The sequence below is a fragment of the Mastomys coucha genome, unplaced genomic scaffold (assembly GCF_008632895.1).
Source record: "Mastomys coucha isolate ucsf_1 unplaced genomic scaffold, UCSF_Mcou_1 pScaffold22, whole genome shotgun sequence".
In the NCBI taxonomy this organism is placed as follows: Eukaryota; Metazoa; Chordata; class Mammalia; order Rodentia; family Muridae; genus Mastomys; species Mastomys coucha.
Window position 1 is genome coordinate 257,341,560 of NW_022196905.1, and position 18,721 is coordinate 257,360,280.

Below are 18,721 nucleotides of genomic sequence, written 5' to 3' on the forward strand. Positions count from 1 at the left end.
CCTCCCCATTCCACACCCTCCCCCATCCCACACCCTTCCCTCTCTGCACACCCTCCTGCATCCTACACTCTCACCCTTCCCACTCCATCATTCTCTGTTACCCATACTCTTCTCTTCTCCCCACACCCTCTCTCAATTCCTCATCTCACCCCTCCTAATGCACCATATGTCTTCCCCAGCCCCTCCCCTAAATACCTTGTTCTACCTACATAAACATCAGCTCTGGTTCTGAGCCCTTCCCGGGTCCAGTCTTTCTCAGGTGCAGTTTCTGGTTTCTTCAGGTCTTGTTTTATTTTGGAATTGCTCCCTGACCTTTGAAACAAGCAGGATTTTTCTGGAAGGCAGTATCAGTGTGATCCTATCTGTGGGCTTGAGAGGAATGTCCTCATTAATCAAGTCCTACACAGAAGAAGAAAAGTGTCCAGGAGAAGCAGAATCACATGGGGTTTTTTTAATCTCTGCCTCTCTTTCCCAAAAGTGACCTGGTTCTTTAAATTAGTCTTGTCCACTAGAAGTGAGATCTCAGAGGCGGAGACAAAGCAGTTCCCTAGGGTTGCTGGCAGCTAGCCTACCCTTATTGGCTAGTTCCAGGATGGCGAGAGACCTCACCTCATAAAGCAAGATGGATAGCATCTGAGGAGGAATAACACTCGAGGTTGACCTCTGACTGCCATAGGCTCTTGAACATAGACAGAGAGATAGACAGACAGACAGATACATACACACAGAGCGAGGCCCCCCAGCATTGCAGAGAAAGTCGGGGTAGGTGGGAAAGGGGCTGTTGCAGAAGTAATCGTGAAGTAGTTTCCACTCTGGGCTCCTTGTAGATGTGACATGGCTGACCATTCTGATTTGTTCACTAGGTCACTGGTGCAGCTGGACCCTGGAACATGTCACGGGCGTGTTGATAATGTTAACACCTATATTGACATTAAAATATGTGGTGAATTACAGAAGGAAAAATATCAACATGATTCATCATCCTTAAGTATCTGAGGGGCAAGGAGCCATGACCTAAAGTGTCTTGGCTCAGCCATCTCCCTCAGATCCCACCCAACCGCCATCTCCCTTGGGGGCTGAGTCTGTCAGAGAAATCCCCAGCTTCTTCAGCCTTCAAGGCAGGAACTGGACCCAGATCCATTCAGTGACAGTCAGGCCAGAGCCTGGGTAACTGTTACTCTCCTCCCCTCTAACCAGAAGGTCCCCTCTGCCCAGAGTCACATATACCCTGTTAGAGCTGCCTCAACTTTGTCAACTTTCCCCATGTATACAAGTGGATTCAAAGAGACCTGCCCAGAGGACACCCCCCAGTCCAGTGTTGTCTTTGGAAAGATTCTTTGTTTTTTGGTTTTTTGGGTGTGTTTTTTTTGTTTTTTTTTTTGTTTTTTTTTTTTTTTTTTTTTTTTTTTTTTTTTTTTTTTTTTTTTTTGTTTTGTTTTGTTTTTGCCTTTGATCACGAACAACTTTATAGACATACACTCCTTATCAGATGGGACATTATATCCTTGACAGTGGGTGGGCATGGGTGTGCCCCATGAAAAGGAACAAGGGTACAATTTTCACTTTCCATTGGGTTGCTACCTCCTAGGCTCCTAGGCAACTCGATGGGTGCAAGTTGCCATCTGAGTGCCCTAGCTATACGCCTAAAGAGGTCTACTCACTATGCCTCATGCAGCTTTTGCAGAAGACCTCACAGAAAGTAACTTCAGAGAGGAAGGGTGCATAGAAGCAAGCCTATGTTTTGGTAATATAGTCTGTTAGGGCAGGGAAAGCATGGTGGGAGGCGTCCTCATGGCTATGGTTGCAGGAGCACAGGGCTGCTTGCTCATGTCTGGGTAGATCAAGAAGCTGAGACTGGACAGTAAGTAGAGGTAGCCAAGGAATCTGAAGGACCTGCCCCAAGACCTTCTAACTAAGCACCACTTCCCATGGAATCTACAACTGCCAAAAGCAATACTCAAAACAGGAACCTTTGAGGATATTATATACCCAAACCATAGCAAGATCCCCTTTTCTTTTCAGTTGGGAGATGATGCTCACCCATTTCAGCATCACCTGCCTGGGAAACTGAGGTACACACAGGTGTCAGAAAAACAAAAACAAACAAGCAAGAAAACAAACAAACAAAACACTACCATGAAACTTAAAATTTTGATAAGTCCTAAATTGCTTTACAGACCAGCCAACCTAAATAAGCTACTGAAAAGCTCTGCAATGTCCCCAGGACAGCTAACCACACTAATCATATCCTACCCACAGTCAAAAGAGCAAGAGAAAAGCCTGTGCCTCTGGCAGCTTTTGCCCTGCATAATTCAAGACTCCTAGCCTAGGGGATGATGCCACCCATAGTGAGCTGGGTCTTCCTATATCAATTAATAATCAAGATAGCTTCCCAAAGACCTATCTGTTCAGAAAATTCCTCAATTAATGATCTCATCTCAGGAGATTCTAGATTGTAGCAAGCTGACAGTTTAAAGCTAATCACCAGATATCCCCATAGGACATGGAAGTCACCAGCTTAGCCCAGCCTGGGCACACTATGTGAACCTAGTAGTATACTTCTTTCAGGAGCCAAAGCCTCTATAATCAGGAGCATTTCAAGTCTTAAAGTTGATTCATACCCCTCCCCTAAGAACAGACTTTTAAAGACAGGATCAACTTAATGCAGAAAATCCCTAACAAACACAATATTGGCCTAGTGAGCATAATAGTTGCTCATTAATCTTTCCCTTTTGCCTCCAGTTCCAGCATTACTCATCTTTGTAACTGATCCTGTCCCACCAGTTTTATACTCGCCACTACCCCCAGTAATGGCAATATAGGAAAAAAAATACTGCATTTGGCATTTGGATATTTACCTTGAGGCCAGTTTTCTTTTGTTTGTTTGTTTGTTTGAGTTCTATTTCTAAGCCTCTGAGCATTATGTGGGGGTCAGAAGATAACCTGAAGGAGTCTGCTCTCTTCTTCCACCATGTGATCCTAGGAATCAAACTCAGGTTATTTTTATTTTTTATCCTTGCCTTTTATATAAGGGCAGGCCTCTCAGGGATATCAACTGAACATGGATATCAAGTTATAATAAGACTAGGCACAGCCCCTCATAGTAAGGCTGAGAAAGGTAACCCAGTAGGAGGAAAAGGGTCCCAAATGCAGGCAAAGGAGTCAGAAACAGCCCCCACTCCCACTGTTAATAGTTCGCAGGAATATCAAGTTACCCGATCATAACATATATGTAGAGGTCAGACGCACGCACGCTCCCTGATTGCCACTGGGTCAGTCTCTGCGAGTCTCTATGAACTCTGGTGAGTTGCTTCTGTGGACCATTTTCTTGTGGTGTCCGTGACCCCTCTGGCTCCTACAATCCTTTAAGGTGTTGTCTCTCTCTGACCTGGAACTCATCAAGTAGTCTAGATTGGCCTGGCAGGGACCACATTAGGGATCCGTGTATCTCCACCTTCCCTGTACTTATCCAGTGTCATTATCCACGGTTCCTTTTACTTCAATTCTGGGGACTGAACTCAGGTCCTTATGCTTGCAGAGCAATCACTTTACCTTTTGAGCTACAGTAAGGCAAACAGCAAATGCCCTGCCTCTTAGCCTCCGGAGCACTAACTCACCAGTTAGAGCTCATCCTTGGGAGCCATGGGAGGTGTCTCACAGGCAAGTCTGTACCATACTAGGCAGGTTTTAGCCCCAGCAACCTCACACCTCAGGGACTGTTTGTCAACATTCAGTCTATACTCTGCCCCACAGTTACCTGGCAATAGCCAGGTAGGCCTGGCCCACTATAAAAGGGGCTGCTTGCCCCCTCCTCTCTCTCTTGCCTCTCTTGCTTCTCTCTCTTGCCTTTTATCCTCTTGCTCTTCCTCTCTCCCCATTCCCTTTCCCCCTCTCTCCACATAGTCATGGCCAGCCTCTACTTCTCTTCTTCTCTTCTCTTCTCTTCTCTTTCTTCTCTTCTCTTCTCTTCTCTTTCTTCTCTTCTCTTCTCTTCTCCTCTCTCTCCCTCCCTTTCTCTCTCTCTCTCTCTTTCTCCCTCCCTCTCTCTCTCTTTGCCTTTCTATGTCTCTCCTTCCCTCTTAACTCTCCTCCCCATGCTCTGAATAAACTCTATTCTATACTATACAGTCGTGTGGCTGGTCCCTCAGGGGAGGGGGATGCCTTGGCATGGGCCCCGCTAAGGCACCCCTTTCCCCCACACCTCACCAACCCCCCTTAGAACATATTCTTATATCTCTTTATCTTTTTATAATCACAATACTGTTATTAATGGATGAGAAAAGGGCTGAATGGCTGGCTTTGAGGTCTACACTAGCTGGAGGTGGAGAGGATCCAGATAGGCAGATAGGATATTGGGCAGATCATGTTACTAATAAGGGGCAGGAAAGGAAAAGAAAGCAGGAGCTAGGCAAATGCAGAGGCTACCTGGGCCCCTTGGGAGTCCCACAAGCTCACCCCAACACGGAGCAAACTGCTTACCCAGGGCCTTGGAGAGACTTACAGCGGTTAGGGGCAGGGAACAGGAGCCTCAAGACTTGTTTTGGGAGAGTTGATTGCCTAACCTTTTCCCCAAGAGTCTCTGACAAATATCTCACAAATTACGTTCCCTTTCATAAAACTCAAGTGGACGCATCTCCCTTTCTCTTTGGAAAGAAGCAGCTGTGTGCCAATCACTTGAAATGTGGGGTCTGAATGGAAATTAACGCTCTTGATGAAACCAGCAGTGTAAAACATTGAAGGATGTTGGGCTGAAAGACAATGGTATTTGCATCCTTTTGAACATTTGCCTAGATTTGCATAATGGAGATGTCAATTGTGTTCCAGGAGAAAAATCAGCCTACCTGGGCTTGCATTAACTGCCTGCTTGCTATGGCTCCCTGGAGGGCTTGGAACGTCACCACACCTTGCCCTTTTGAAACAAGCAAAAATGTGAAAATCCCACATTTATCAAGTGAATCTTTAGTGCAAAGCATTGTGGGCCGTTGCCTGCTCCCAGGCTGCAAATTCCTGCTGGAGGGAGGGCCAGGAGGAGCTCACTGTCTGCATATGAATGTGTGATAACTGAGTTATGCCTGGGAAAAGAGCAGTGCAGAGCTAACCCTGGACTTTTGGGTCTGCTGCTAGAAATCCCAGCAGCGACAGTGGACCTAGTTAGATTCATCTTCCTGTCTGGGTATCTGTTGACAGCTTCTCCCCAGGCTTGCTTAGAACATGCTTAGCATCATGGCTGTCTTTCTAGTTCCCCTGAGGTCAGCTCCAGTGAGGGACCCAGAAACCCATATTCTTAACTCTTCAGTGAATTCTGATATACAGCCAGGGCTGAGAAGCACTGCACTAAAGGGTCCCTGCTACACATCATCTTTTAAAACATACATTTGAAGTTGTTTGCATGTAACTTTCAACCTCACAAGAATTCAGTTTCCAAGATCCCCTAACTTAAAAATGTCTAAGCTGGGTATGGTGGCAGACACCTCCTAGCACCCAGGAGGTGAAGGCAGAAAGGTCTCTGTAAATTTGAGGCCAGGCTTACCTGTATAGTGAGTTCCAAGTCAACTAGGTTCTACATACTGAGACCCTGGCTAATAGCAAAACAAAATAAAATCCTAGCACTGGGAAGGTAGAGACAGGACAGTCAGATCCCTGGGGCCCACCGGCCAGCCAGCCTAGCTTACTTGGTGAGTTCTAGTAAGAAACACTGTCTCAAAAAAAAAAAAATAGTAGAGCCCAGAAACAACCACATAGGTTGACTTTTGTCAGTCTCACATACACACATACATGCATGTAAGTGCATGCACACACGCACACACACACACACACACACACACACACACACAGGCATGCATGCATACCCACATAGACCCAAAGAAACACTGCCCCTGTGGATACACAGTCCTACCCAAAAATACTCAGTGTGATAGAAGTTTTCATCTCTGTAAAGCTGAGACATTCTATAGACCCACTAGTAACTGCACCACTTACCAGCTGCTGAGCCCAGGGTAAGTGGTTTAACCTCTTGGTACTCCAGTCTCCTCTCCTGTAAGATGGGGATGATGTCATGTCTACCATGGCACGAGTGTGGACATGCTGACTTAACTCTCTGCTGTGACTGTCAGAAGCATCCCTGCTCTGGCTTCGAACCCAGAGAGTCATCGCTAACTTCTGGGACCTGCCCTCTTGGAGAGCCTTGAGTGAGTGTCTTGTATTTTGCCTGTTTAGAAAACCAGGCATGGTGGCTATATAATTGTAATCCCAGGACTTGAGTGGTGGGAATGGAAGCAGTGGTTCTCAACCTGTGGGTCACCACCCCTCTGGGAGTCACACATCATATATTTTGTATATCAGATATTTACACTATGGTTCATACAGTAGCAAAATTACAGTTACAAAGTAGCAACAAAATAATAATATGGTTCCCTGTCACTACAACATGAGGAACTGGATTAAAGGGAACCCCAGGAGTAGGAGAATCTGAAAGCTAAGCATCCTCGGTTACAAAGTGAGTTCTAGGCCAGGCTGAGTGTCTTAGTCAGGGGTTGTTATTGCTGTGATGGAACACCATGACCAAACACAACTTAGAAAGGAAATGGTTTATTTGGCTTACACTTCCACATCCCTGTTCATCATCAAAGGAGTCAGGACAGGAACTCAATCTGGGCAAGAACCTGGAGGTAGGAACTGATGCAGAAGCAGCCATGGAAGGGTACTGCTTACTGGCTTGCTCCTCATGGCTTGCTCAATCTGCCATATAGAATGGAGGACCAACAGCCCGGGGATGGTTCCACCCACAATGGGCTAGATCATGCTCTACCAATTACTCATTAAGAAAATGTCTTACAGGCAGATTTTACGGAGACATTTTATCAATTGAGGTTTCTTCCTTTCGGAAGACTCTAGCTTGTGTTGAGTTGACATAAAACTAGCCAGCACACTGGTCTACTTGACACCCTGTCTCCAACACAAAACTAGATGTGCCTGCTTGGGGGCTTTCTGTTCATGGGACTGTGTAGCAAATCATGCTCTGTGCTGGACTTTTTCTTACTAAGTTTGGCTGATATGAGATGTCCCTTTGGTCATTGCCAGTCAGTCAATCTTGCCATTCCAGTTTACCCTGGACATCCAATTCTGGTGTAGTTGTCAGTGTGACCAAAGGCACCACAGACTAACCTTGTTTCTAAGCAACCTTCTCTGGAACCACCTGAGTGTTCCAGTATCCAGCAGAGCAGGGGTTCTGGGCTCTCTTGGCAGGTTCCGGGCCACCCCAATGATGCTCATTCATCACCCTGCCGCTTATTCTTTTCTTTCTTTCCCACCATGCCCCTTCCCCAAGGACTGCTCCTCTTTCATTCTCCAGCTGTTCACTGGAGTGTTCTCTCTTATCTTGTTCTTTCTGGCTCTGTGATTGAAAAAAAAAATTACCCCGACAAATAGCAGCTTAGGGGAGAAAGGGTGTATTTTAGCCAGAAATTCCAGGTTATAGTCAAGGTGACAGACATTAAAACAGCTGCTCCCATCATAGCAGAGATGTCGTGAATACATGGTGTGTGCAGGGCTCATCTAGATGATTCTGGACCCTCAATCCTGGGAGCAAATCTCCCCACATCAGTGAATGCTATCTATCAATACAACCCTTCATAGACACTCCCATAAGCCAGCCTGCCACAGACAGTCTCTCATGGAGACCTCTTCCCAGGTAACTCTTGGCTGATCCAAGTGGACAGTTAGCTATTCACATCTCTTCCTTTGAACCTATAGTCTCTCAAGATCTAAAGCAGTGCTTCTCAAGCATCCTAATGCTGTAACACTTAAATACACTCCCTCATGTCGTGGCGACCCCCAACCATTAAGTTATTTTCAGTACTACTCCATAACTATAAATTTCCTGGCGTTATGAATCATAATGGAGATACCTCTGTTTCCCAAGGGTCTTAGGAGACCCACATGTTGAGAACCTCTAATCTAGGGCTTAATTGTCTCCAAGAGGCTCCCTCCTGCTCTCTGCCTTTAGTTATCTGCTCTACAATCTGACTGTACATGGAGTAGGACCTTCCAATTCACAGTATCACCTTTGAGGAAGAGTGCTTGAAGTTGGAGGTGACTTCTTTGCAAGGCCACACATTGCTTTAAGCAGCAGGCTGCTCAGCCGGTCCTATTTGTTTCCACACCCTTCCCACTTGTCAAAGACCCTGTGTCCCTTCACATAGCAAATGGGTCAGCAAATAAGCACACAATGCAACTCCATGAGTGAGGAAATGTCTAAGTGTTACTTCTCTTCCTCGAAGAAGAATTCTGGTTAGAGAAAGTCACACAGTGGAGGTGGAATGGAGACATGGCTTAAGAGTTAGTTGAGAATACCAGCTACTCTCCCAGAGGACCACAATTCACTTCCCAGCATCAACATACCACAAGTGTCTGTCACTATAGTTCAAGGGGATCCAATTCCTTCTTCTGGCCTTGTTACTGCACATGGTACACAGACACAGCTGCAGACAAAACACATGAAATTGAAATAAGTGAAATATCTCACCCAACTCTTGTGTGTATTGGTCCCCTCTCTACTCCCATGCTGCAGATGGCTCTGGCTTGACAAGCGGTGTTGTCCTGTTTCCCCTTTTTCTTCCTGATGGTCAGGGAGCAGAGCCACCTACACACCCACCAACCATTCTGCTCCAAGAGGAGATGTTGCAATTCTTACAAACAGCATTACATCCCCATGTGCTGCATTGCTAAGGGAAAGAAAATACAAGGTGTTAGATTAATTTCCAAAAAAAATGTCAAAGAAAGGTTTCCTGGCAGCCCCCTCTATTGTGTAATGTGACTGAGTAAAACTGTCCCTCACTAGTAATCGTGGTGGCAACAGACAGGGAGGTGGATAATTCAAGCCGGCTTTGAGCAGGAACGTTGCGTTGCCTGAGCTATTCAAAGAGATGCCCTCAGCGGCCTCCATTTATCTTACACAGCTAGTCTGTCATGCATTCCATGAGTGTTTTCTATGATTATTTTCGTATAGCTAATGTCACCTTGTCCAGGTGAGAGTTCCCAAAATTATCTCCCGACAAGCATGGTTATTGCCTCCTTTTAATCATGCTCGCTCTAATGTTTACGTGGGACTGTGCTCACCTCCAGAGCCAAAGCCTTAGGATAGAGCATCCTTGGGTGCCACTTTTAAATTTTCATTTTATTCAGTATGTGTGTATTTGTGTGTGTATGTGTTTGTGTATTATTTGTGTGTGTTTGTATATGTGTGTGTATGTGTGTTTGTGTATGTGTGTGTAGGTGTGTGTTTGTGTATTTGTGTTTGTGTATATGTGTGTGTTTGTGTATGTGTATGTGTGTATGTATGTGTATATGTGTATATATGTATATACATGTGTGTTTGTGTATGTATGTATGTGTGTTTGTGCATATTTGTATATATGTGTGTATATGTGTGTATATATATATGTGTGTTTGTATATGTGTATGTATATGTATATATGTGTTTGTATATTTGTTTTTTTTGTGTGTGTATATGTGTTTGTGCATATGTGTGTGCTTGTGTATATGTATGTATATGTGTGTGCGTATCTATGTATGTGTGTATTGTGAGTGTGTACATGCCAGAATGCAAGTGTAGAAGTCAGAGGACAATGTGAGGGAGTCAGCTCTTACCCTCTACCGTGTTGATTGCAACCTTTTTTTGTGTGACACTTCGTTGTGTACTCCAGCTATAGTTGACCCAGCATGAGAGCTTGCAGCTGACTCTCCTGTTCCCTTCATCTTTCTCCCAGGAAGAACGCTGAGCTTACAGACCTACACACACGTCCAGCTTTGTGCATGGATTCTGGGTATCAAACTCAGGTTGTCAGGCTTGTGCTGCAAACACCCCCTGAGCCACCTCAGCATCCTCTCAGAGGCACTACTCACAGCCGGCTGGCATCACGCTCATTCTCATTTACTTCAGAAAGTGCAGGTTTAAGAGGGCTTGCTTTGTTCCGACTGGAAGCCATAAAATCAACGAGGTCTGTTTCTGCTTTAGATTTTGTTTTGTTTCTGTGGAGTCTCCTTGGTTTTCTTATTGTTGTTGCTGATGGTCTTTTACTTTGGTTCTGTTTGGTTTTGGTTAATGAGACAGGACTTCACTCTAGTCTAGAGTGAGACCTATCTTCCAGTAGGAAGTCAGTCACTAGCCTTCGCTGAGATACTTGTAGCCGTGAGCCCTCCAGCCTCAGCATCCTGAGCCCTAGGATTTGATAGACAGGAGCCTCCGCACCCACTGAGTTAAACTCTCACCACTTGGTTAATGCAAGCACTGGGAAAGTCTCATTGTTGCTCGGCTGAGTTTGGGATAAGATCCCCTCCACACCAAGAGGCTCTTAGAAGTAGCTTTACTAACATGACCTCGTTGGGATCTGGTTTGCTCCTCATATGGACTCTTTTGAGCCTTCTATGCACTGGCCAAGGGTCAAGGGTGGGACTTGGCTCTCTAGGGGGAGAGATTTCTAGAATCTTGTTATATATGTTGTGAGCTGCTGAGAACTCATCCCACCCCACTCCACCACTCCACCCTAGTCAACCCCACCTCGCCCCCTCACCCCACTCCACCTGACCTCACCCCACCCTAACTCACCCTACCCTACCCCACCTCACCCCACCTCACTCCACCTCACCTCACCTCACCCCACCTCACCTCACCTCACCACACCTCACCTCACCTCACCCCACCCTGAATTTGTTTGGGGAGCTCTGTGGAAGCAGTCAACTCTCAGTCACAGAGACAGACCCCGACCCTGCCCAAATCTACCCAAGGCTTGTAGCCTTCGCTCCTGTTTGGAGCAAACATGTCTGAATCATATTAACTATTTTTATCATCCAAAGCAAACTGCCAACTTGGTGAGATTCTTCTGGTCTTACCTAAGCACTGTGTTTGCTTTGGATGATAAAAATATTTATGAATATTTGAATTGAAATCATTGGAATGTTTATTAAAGAAAAACAACTGTCAATTAGCTCCCGATCCCACTGAATACCCTCAGGGTCTACTCAGAAAATCAGGATTCCAAAGGCTCGAGTGGTTCCTTTACTTTCCCTGATTATCTCTGATTCCCCTTCTGTGTTTATACTTACTTGGATGGACATATTAATAAGAATTAAGTAATTTTATGAAACAAATGAATTTGCCTTCAGAAGTGAGTGTTTTCCAATCCTTATTGGGTAATTAGGTCCTCGGGCTCAATAGCACGGATTTGGGTATCGGGTAAATGACTGAATTTATAATTAAGCATGTCCCTTGCACAGAAGGACTAACCAGCTATTTGGGCCAATTACATAACAGAAATGAAGACTGCATTAGATTTTATCTCAGTAATAATTACTGTACTCCACTAGATTCTGATGGGAAGGTTCTTTTTTAAAACTGGGTTATCAGCAACAGAAAACGCATAAGGCTTTTATGATGGGTTTTTATGCTGGTTGAGTCTGATAGGGACCAAATCTCTGATGAGAAATCAGCCATCAGCCTTTAATGGGGGATTTTTTTTAGCATCGAGGAGTTGTGGAAAGTTCGTGGTGCTAGCCCCTGCCAACACACACCTGGCCTTGCCCTTGTCTTCGTGAACTCTTGGTTACTTTGGAGGATATTACCTGTTCAGACAACAGTGTGGAGGGCAGCGTTACTAACAGGAGAAAGGAGGTCTTGTATTCCTGGTAACCTTGGTCAGCTGCTTTTTGTGCAAAGCTTCGTGGGATAAGACCTCAGCTACACCAGCTGTCCATGATAGCTAGGCTTAATTCCATTCTGGGGTGACTTGTATCCTGGAGATGGATTCTTGCTAGTCAAACTCCTGAGAGATAAAGGTAGGAGTCAGAATGCAAATATATTGATTTATAATGAGAAATACAGTAATTGATTAAAGTATGCGCCAACATTTTTGTTCTACACAACTGAAGATGCCTAGGAAGCCATATGTTAGTCAAGAGCTACACGGGGAGGTGCTAAATACAAAGAGCTTAGCTTTAATGGTCCTAACATTGCATTGCTTGGGTCTGATGGTTTCTGACAGAAAGAGCTGGTAGCAGCAATAACAGGGAAAACCACCACAGCTAGGGACATCACAGCTTCTCTGGAGTCACACTAGGTCCTTCTATTAGTCATTGTCTCACTGCTGTGACGAAATATGGGCAAAAGCACCTTAAGGAAGGAAGGGTTTATGTTGGCTCACAGTATGTGGGTACACAGTTCATCATGACTGCTCACAATGTGAAAGTGCACAGTCCATCATGGTGGCTCACAGTGTGAGACTTCACAGTCCACCATAGTGACTCACAGTGTGAGGGTGCACAGTCCATCATGATGGCTTACAGTATGAAGGTACACAGTCCATCATGGTGGCTCATGGTATGAGGGTGCACAGTCCATCACGGTGGGTCACAGTGTGGGGGGGTACACAGTCCATCATGGTGGCTCATGGTATGAGGGTGCATCATGGTGGCTCACAGTATGAAGATACACAGTTCATCATGGTGGTTCACAGTGTGTAGGTGCATATAGTCCATTATGGTGGCTGGTGGTATGAAAATGCACAGTCTGTCATGGCAGGGAAGCCCCAATGGTGAGAGCGTAAGGCAGCTGGTCACCTTGCATCCACCATCAGAAGCAGGGAGAGACAAATCCTAGTACTCAGCTCACCTTCTCATTCAGTCCAGCCCTCAACTCCACAGAGTGATGCCATGCATCACAGTTAAGATGTGTCTTATTCTCCATTTCCGTTAATCTAGTCTAGAATCTCTCTCACAGATGTGCCGTGAAGTTTGTCTCCTAGGCAATTCTAGGTCCTCTCAGGCTGGAAAATGATATTAACTATGAACACTTATTAACCAAGAACAGTATTAACCAAGAACACTTTATATAGATGTTACTGTTGCCCCTTGAGAAAACCAGAATAACTCTCCTATCCACATACCCAAAACAACAGCAAGGTCTCCATGCCAAGGATCATCTGACCTTGTGCAGATAAAATATCTGTAATGGAAAAATCACATTTTCATCTGGATGTGTCTGTTAGCTTTCAACAAAATGAAACTGTAGCATAAGATAAGAATCTCTCCATGACAAAGGCTTCCATGGCTTCCTTCCATGTTTCAGAGGGTGGATGGCAGTGGAGATGGTCTTAGTCCTTGCAGAAGGCATGCTTTTCAGGTCCCACTTCTTGAATTAGCTTGTTGCTCCATTCCTGAGATAAAACACTGACCAAAAGCATGTTGGTATGGTATGGTGGTATGGTTTATTTCAGCATAGAGACTGTAGTCCATTGTGAGGGAAGTCTTGAGTAGCTCATGGTTTTCTTTAGCTGTAAAGCAGATTGTGTTTGGGGCCCAACGATATGTTTACATACAGCATCCTGGAAAGAGGGGAGCTTTTTTTCTTTCTTTCTTTTCTTAACTCTGTCATGATTTGTCATGATATGATTCAGGGTTTCATGATGGTCTGGAATATTCCATGGGTAAAAACGAGTAAATAGAGAGCCGTTGGAACTGTCTGGCTAGAGCAAGAGTGGATTCAGATGTGGATTTGGGAAATAGCCTTGTGGGAGACAGAGTGGGAGACAGAGAAATGCCTGGAAGGCTTTGGGTCTGCTTTCACTGTAGTGGTACCAGGCAGGGGTGGGAGTTGGGGGGTGGCTTGGGGGTGGGGGAATAAAACAGTATAAAAAGAGAAAGAAGAGAAGAGGAGAGGCAGGAAGGCAGCACACACGTTTTTCCCATGTTCTAAACTATCTACCCTATACCACTGTGATCCATTTTCCATCAAATATGTTCCGGATGTCTATCCTGTGCCAAGCACCGTTCTCAGTGGTCCTTAAAGTCCAGTGCTTTTGCCAACCAGTTGGAAAGCCCTTGATATATAATACACTCCAGGCTGTCAGCCAGACAGATCCCGACACACTTCAAGGTCAAATGGGGATTCCATGGAACCAGGGTTTGGCACAAAAATACTTAGCGTGTATTCCATGGGCGAGGAAAAAAACAAGTAACCCAAAGGAACAGTCCAGATAGAGCAGCTGATGGACAATCAAGCTGGAATCCTTAACTATATGGAACCATAGCAAGAACAATCCATACTCTTGTCACGAAGAACATGACAGCTCTGCCGAGAAAGAAAAAAAACGATGGTGGTTGGCTACAATTGTTATCCCAGTTACTCTGAAATCTGAGGAGGGGGAAGAGGAGGAGGAGGAGGAGGAAGAGGAGGAGGAGGAGGAGGAGGAGGAGGACGACGACGACGACGACGATGAGGAGGAGGAAGAGGAGGAGGACGACGACGAGGAGGAGGACGACGAGGAGGAGGATGAGGAAGAGGACGAGGAGGGGGAGGAGGACTGACTTAGAGACCTGCCTGAACTAAGAAGTCAATTCAAAGCCAGTCTGAAGAACTTAGCAAAACCATGTCTCACAATGAAAAGTAATAGCAGGACTGGCCTGCAGCTCGTGGTGGACTGCCTGTTAGCATGTGCCTGGCTCTAGGCCCAGCCTACAGTTCTAGAAAAAGATAAAAGAATAAGGATGGGAAATATCAATACAGATAAAAACATTGTTTTTGTTTTGTGCTCTCTCTCTCTCTCTTTCTCTCTCTCTCTCTTTCTCTCTCTCTCTCTCTCTCTCTCTCTCTCTGTGTGTGTGTGTGTGTGTGTGTATGTGTGTGTGGGTGTGTGGGTGTGGTGTCTGCAACATGTATATGCAGGTGCTGAAGTTATGAGCACATGCTACCATATCTGACTTTTTACGTAGGTACTGGAATCCAAACTCTGCTCCTCATGTTGAAGCAGAAAGTGCCTTTATACACTCAACCATCTCCCCAGCCCCAAGAATGATATATTAAAGAAGCAAAAGACTTGCTTTTATTTAAATTATACTTTGGGGAGTGTGTATAACAGGATGATAGAGACATAGAGGCAGAGAGCGAGTTAGCTAGTCAGTTTGTGTGTACAGGTACCCATGGAGGCCAGAAGAGAACAGTGAATTTCTGGAAGTTGGAGTTATAAAATGGCTGCGAGCATTGTGGAATCTGGGAACAGAACTCGGGTCCTCTGTAAAGATCTTTCACACATTAGGAGCCGATCCTGTTTTCCAGCCCATGAAACAGCCTTTGAAACATTCCTTAATCCACAAGCAGTCCAACATTTCATTATGAAATCCTATATTCAGCGCAACTCTGCAAACCTTGCTCTCACACAAAGAAAAGGACCTGAAGTAGGTTACCGAGGGCTTTTTGTTGCACTGAATAATAATGGTAAGAATCGCATGCTAGCACAGATTCTAACGGTTCCTGAGCACTGAGACACTCAGATGCAAGGATCAGGCTCGGATGGGCTAATGGAGACCCCAGCACCACAGTGGCACCATGAGTAACTGTGGACCTTGAAGTATGTAAGACTGAGGACTCAGTTGCTGCCACCCTCCCCCATCCCCACGCTACCAATGAATGGCTCAGCCAGGGTTGCATGTGAATGCTTAATCTCTGTTATGTGAGAGAAGTAGCAAAATTTCCACTCCACAGAGCTGATATCTTTTCCAATAATGACATTAACAGGGAAGTGTTATCTTTAGAGTGTCTTTCTGGCTTTATGTATTTCTCAATAAATTTATAAAACTTTTACTGTTTTCAGAGCCAGCATTAAACATGCTTGGTCTTTAAAAAAATAGTACTCAAAAATGTAAAAAGTGAAAATTAACTGGAAGAAGTTTTTTTAAAAAAAAAATACAAAGAAAGAAAGGAAGGAAGGAAGGAAGGAAGGAAGAAAGGAAGACAGAAAGAAAGAAAAAAGAAAGAAAGGAAGAAGGAAAGAAAGGAAGAAAGAAAGAAAGAAAGAAAGAAAGAAAGAAAGAAAGAAAGAAAGAAAGAAAGAAAGAAAGAGAATAAACAGTGTCCTTGTATCCTCTACTGGACATTTTTAGTGTGTGAATATATGTCTAATTTTACCAAAGTGGAATCTCGCTATTTTGTAGCCGGTTACATTTAATCTGAATGGAAGTTCTTATCTTTATTGTTTAATCTAAGTGGAGGGGATGTCTTTCCAAGTCATGTGTACTATCTTTTATTTGCTTCTGTGTTTATGAGACAAGGTCTTTCCATAGCTATGCTGACTAGAACTCTCTATGTAGCCCAAGCTGACCTCGAATTTATAGAAATCCCACTGCCTCCTCCTCCTCAGTGCTGGGATTACAGCTGTATGCCACCACACCCCAGTCATTGCTTTTTTAATGGCGGCAATATCCACATCAGATGATTCTTATCCACCTGTAACTCTAGCTCCAAGGGATTTAATACCCTCTTCTGGCATCTGGACTTATGTACACACATACACACACACACACACACACACACACACACACAAGCACACACACATAATGAAGAATCTTTCTTAAACTGTAAGCCTTAGGGCTGGGGAATGGCTTAGCATGTATGTGTGTATTGGAACTCTTCATTTCATGGCATGTTTGAATTGTTTTCATTCCAGCCACTGACCCCAAAACAGATTGTAAGGAAGGCAAATAAAATCATCCCTGCCTTGCCTCAAGTGTCCTGGCTTATGTCTCAGGCCAGTAGAGACAGGCTCCCTTCTTTGTGGTACACACATACTTGACATCCCTGTGGAAGCCACTGTCTTTCCCTAGCCCATGGTCCCTCTATTTCCCTTCTCTGAAGAAACTGCCATCTTCCGGTCCTTCACCTCTGTGCTTCATTCAACATCACTGACAATCATCTTACCTGGCTTGACTGTTGCTTCACTCACTTTACAACACTGTACTCTACACCTGCTGCACATCAGCTAGCTCCTTATGACATAACAGAGGAACTCAAAGAAGGCAGCGAAGCAAGGATGCTGTAGCTTTAGCTCACAGACATCTTTGACTCAAAAAAGAGTCTCAGCCAAAGTGAGAAAAGAAATATCGCCAACTGGGAGGTCATCAGAAGGGCACACTCCCAGAGCCTTCTCCATGGTGGCCCAGAAACCTCACCAGGACCTCAGATCTTCTCGTCTGTCCCTTCTATGTGGGCACTGTCATTTTACTGTAGCAGCTGCTCCTGCTTCATATCCACATGCCCAAGCTGTTGCTGTCACAATAAGATGATGCTGAGAAAGGAATGGCTTTTTGCTGGTCTAGGAAGGAAAAAGAGGAGACAGAAAGCTCCCTCTTTAGTTCCCAAGCTGGTCCAGAAACCTCACCTCAGTGCTCTTAAAGAGCACCGGACTCTGGGGCCAGGCTTAGATGACATCTTGGGGTATAACATTGAGATTCCACAATCACCAGAAAAGGTTTCCTCTATTTCTCTAGACTTGGCCTGTATTATAGAATGACTCAGACTCTTGCTGGTCTCCTAGTGTCAGATATGGAAAGAGCCATCCCAGGGTGTGCAGTGACCCTGGGCATGAAACATTACAGTTAAGGACTTCCCAGAGTTCTTTGGCTGGATAGTAGTATAGAAGCCCAAGTGTGAAGTGAAGCTGGATGCAAGAAACCAGCCATATATGAAACAATTTCATGAGAAATACAGATTTAGGGAGCTGCAGAGATGGCTCGACACTTAAGAACACACACTACTCTCACAGAGGTCAGGACTAAGGTTTACTTACCAGAACTCACAATGGACAAGTTACAACCACCGTGTGCCCTGATACCCTCCGCTGGCCTCTGCCTGTACCTGTACTCATACATACACCCCTTCAAAGACACATGCATACATAATTTAAAACAATACAAATACATCTTTTAGTTTTTAAAGAAATTTTTTTTTTCTCTCACAGAGCGTGCAGTCTACTGAAGTATAAAAACCAGGAGGTTCAGGAAGTTGGTTGTGTATGAGTAGTTCATTAAATGAAGAGGCAAGTTTTAGTTCTAGGAAAAGTTGTGCTGTTGATCTAGAGAGATCTGAATAGGATCAGGAAACTAATTTGTGGTAGTCTGAATAGAAGTGCCCTGCCTAGGCTCATAGATTTGAATACTTGATCACCAGGGAGTGACACTACTAGGAGGTGTGGCTTTATTAAAGTAGGTGTGGCCTTGTTGGAGGAAGTATGTCACTGTGGGTAGAGCTCTGAGGTTTTAAGTGCTCAGTCCAGGCCCAGTATCTCTCTCTCCCTCTCTCTGCCTGTTGCTTGCAAAGACACAGAGCTTTCAGCTACCTCTCCAGCACTAAGTTTGCCTGTGTGCCACCATGTTTCCTGCCATGATGATAATGGACTAAACCTCTGAATATAAGCAAGGCCCAAATAAATGTTTTCTTTTATAAAAGTTGCTGTGGCTATGGAGTCTCTTCACAGCACTAGAACTTTGATGAAGACACATTTTAAGGGGGAGGGTGAGAGAAGTAAAGAGTTCAAATTTAAATGCCGGGTCTCCACGGGATTCTCAGGGTTCTTTCTAAATCTCAATAAAGTGGGCATTGTGTCTGGGAAAGTAAGACTTGAAAAGTTTATGCAGTCAGTATAGGATGTTTGTCAAATGACAAACACTTGGTCTCCCTAATATAGAGACAATATTGGCTGGCTGGTGAAGAAATGAATCTACTTCATAAGTGCCCATTGGCATAAGTTCTTGACTGAAAGGGGGCATGGTGAAAATACGTGTTATGGGAAGAGGGGTGTGTACAAGTAAGGCATAGGTCAGATGTCCTGTGGCTTACAGACTGGGGTAGAAATTGCTGTGATCTTATGCCCTTGGTGAAGTCACTAATATCAGTGAG

General features: G+C 44.7%; 1 protein-coding gene and 1 long non-coding RNA gene across 3 annotated transcripts in view; one reads left to right on the plus strand and one right to left on the minus strand.

The window, feature by feature from the left end:
* The window catches only part of Cdh13 (cadherin 13), a 1,053,312-nt gene that overhangs the window by 634,802 nt on the left and 399,789 nt on the right, over positions 1–18,721 (plus strand). The window lies entirely within an intron of this gene.
* Positions 8,369–17,112, minus strand: LOC116070262. Its single transcript, XR_004110331.1, has 3 exons — positions 16,745–17,112; positions 11,620–11,819; positions 8,369–8,480 (listed from the first exon to the last, which is right to left on the minus strand). It is a non-coding gene; the product is annotated as an uncharacterized LOC116070262 (long non-coding RNA).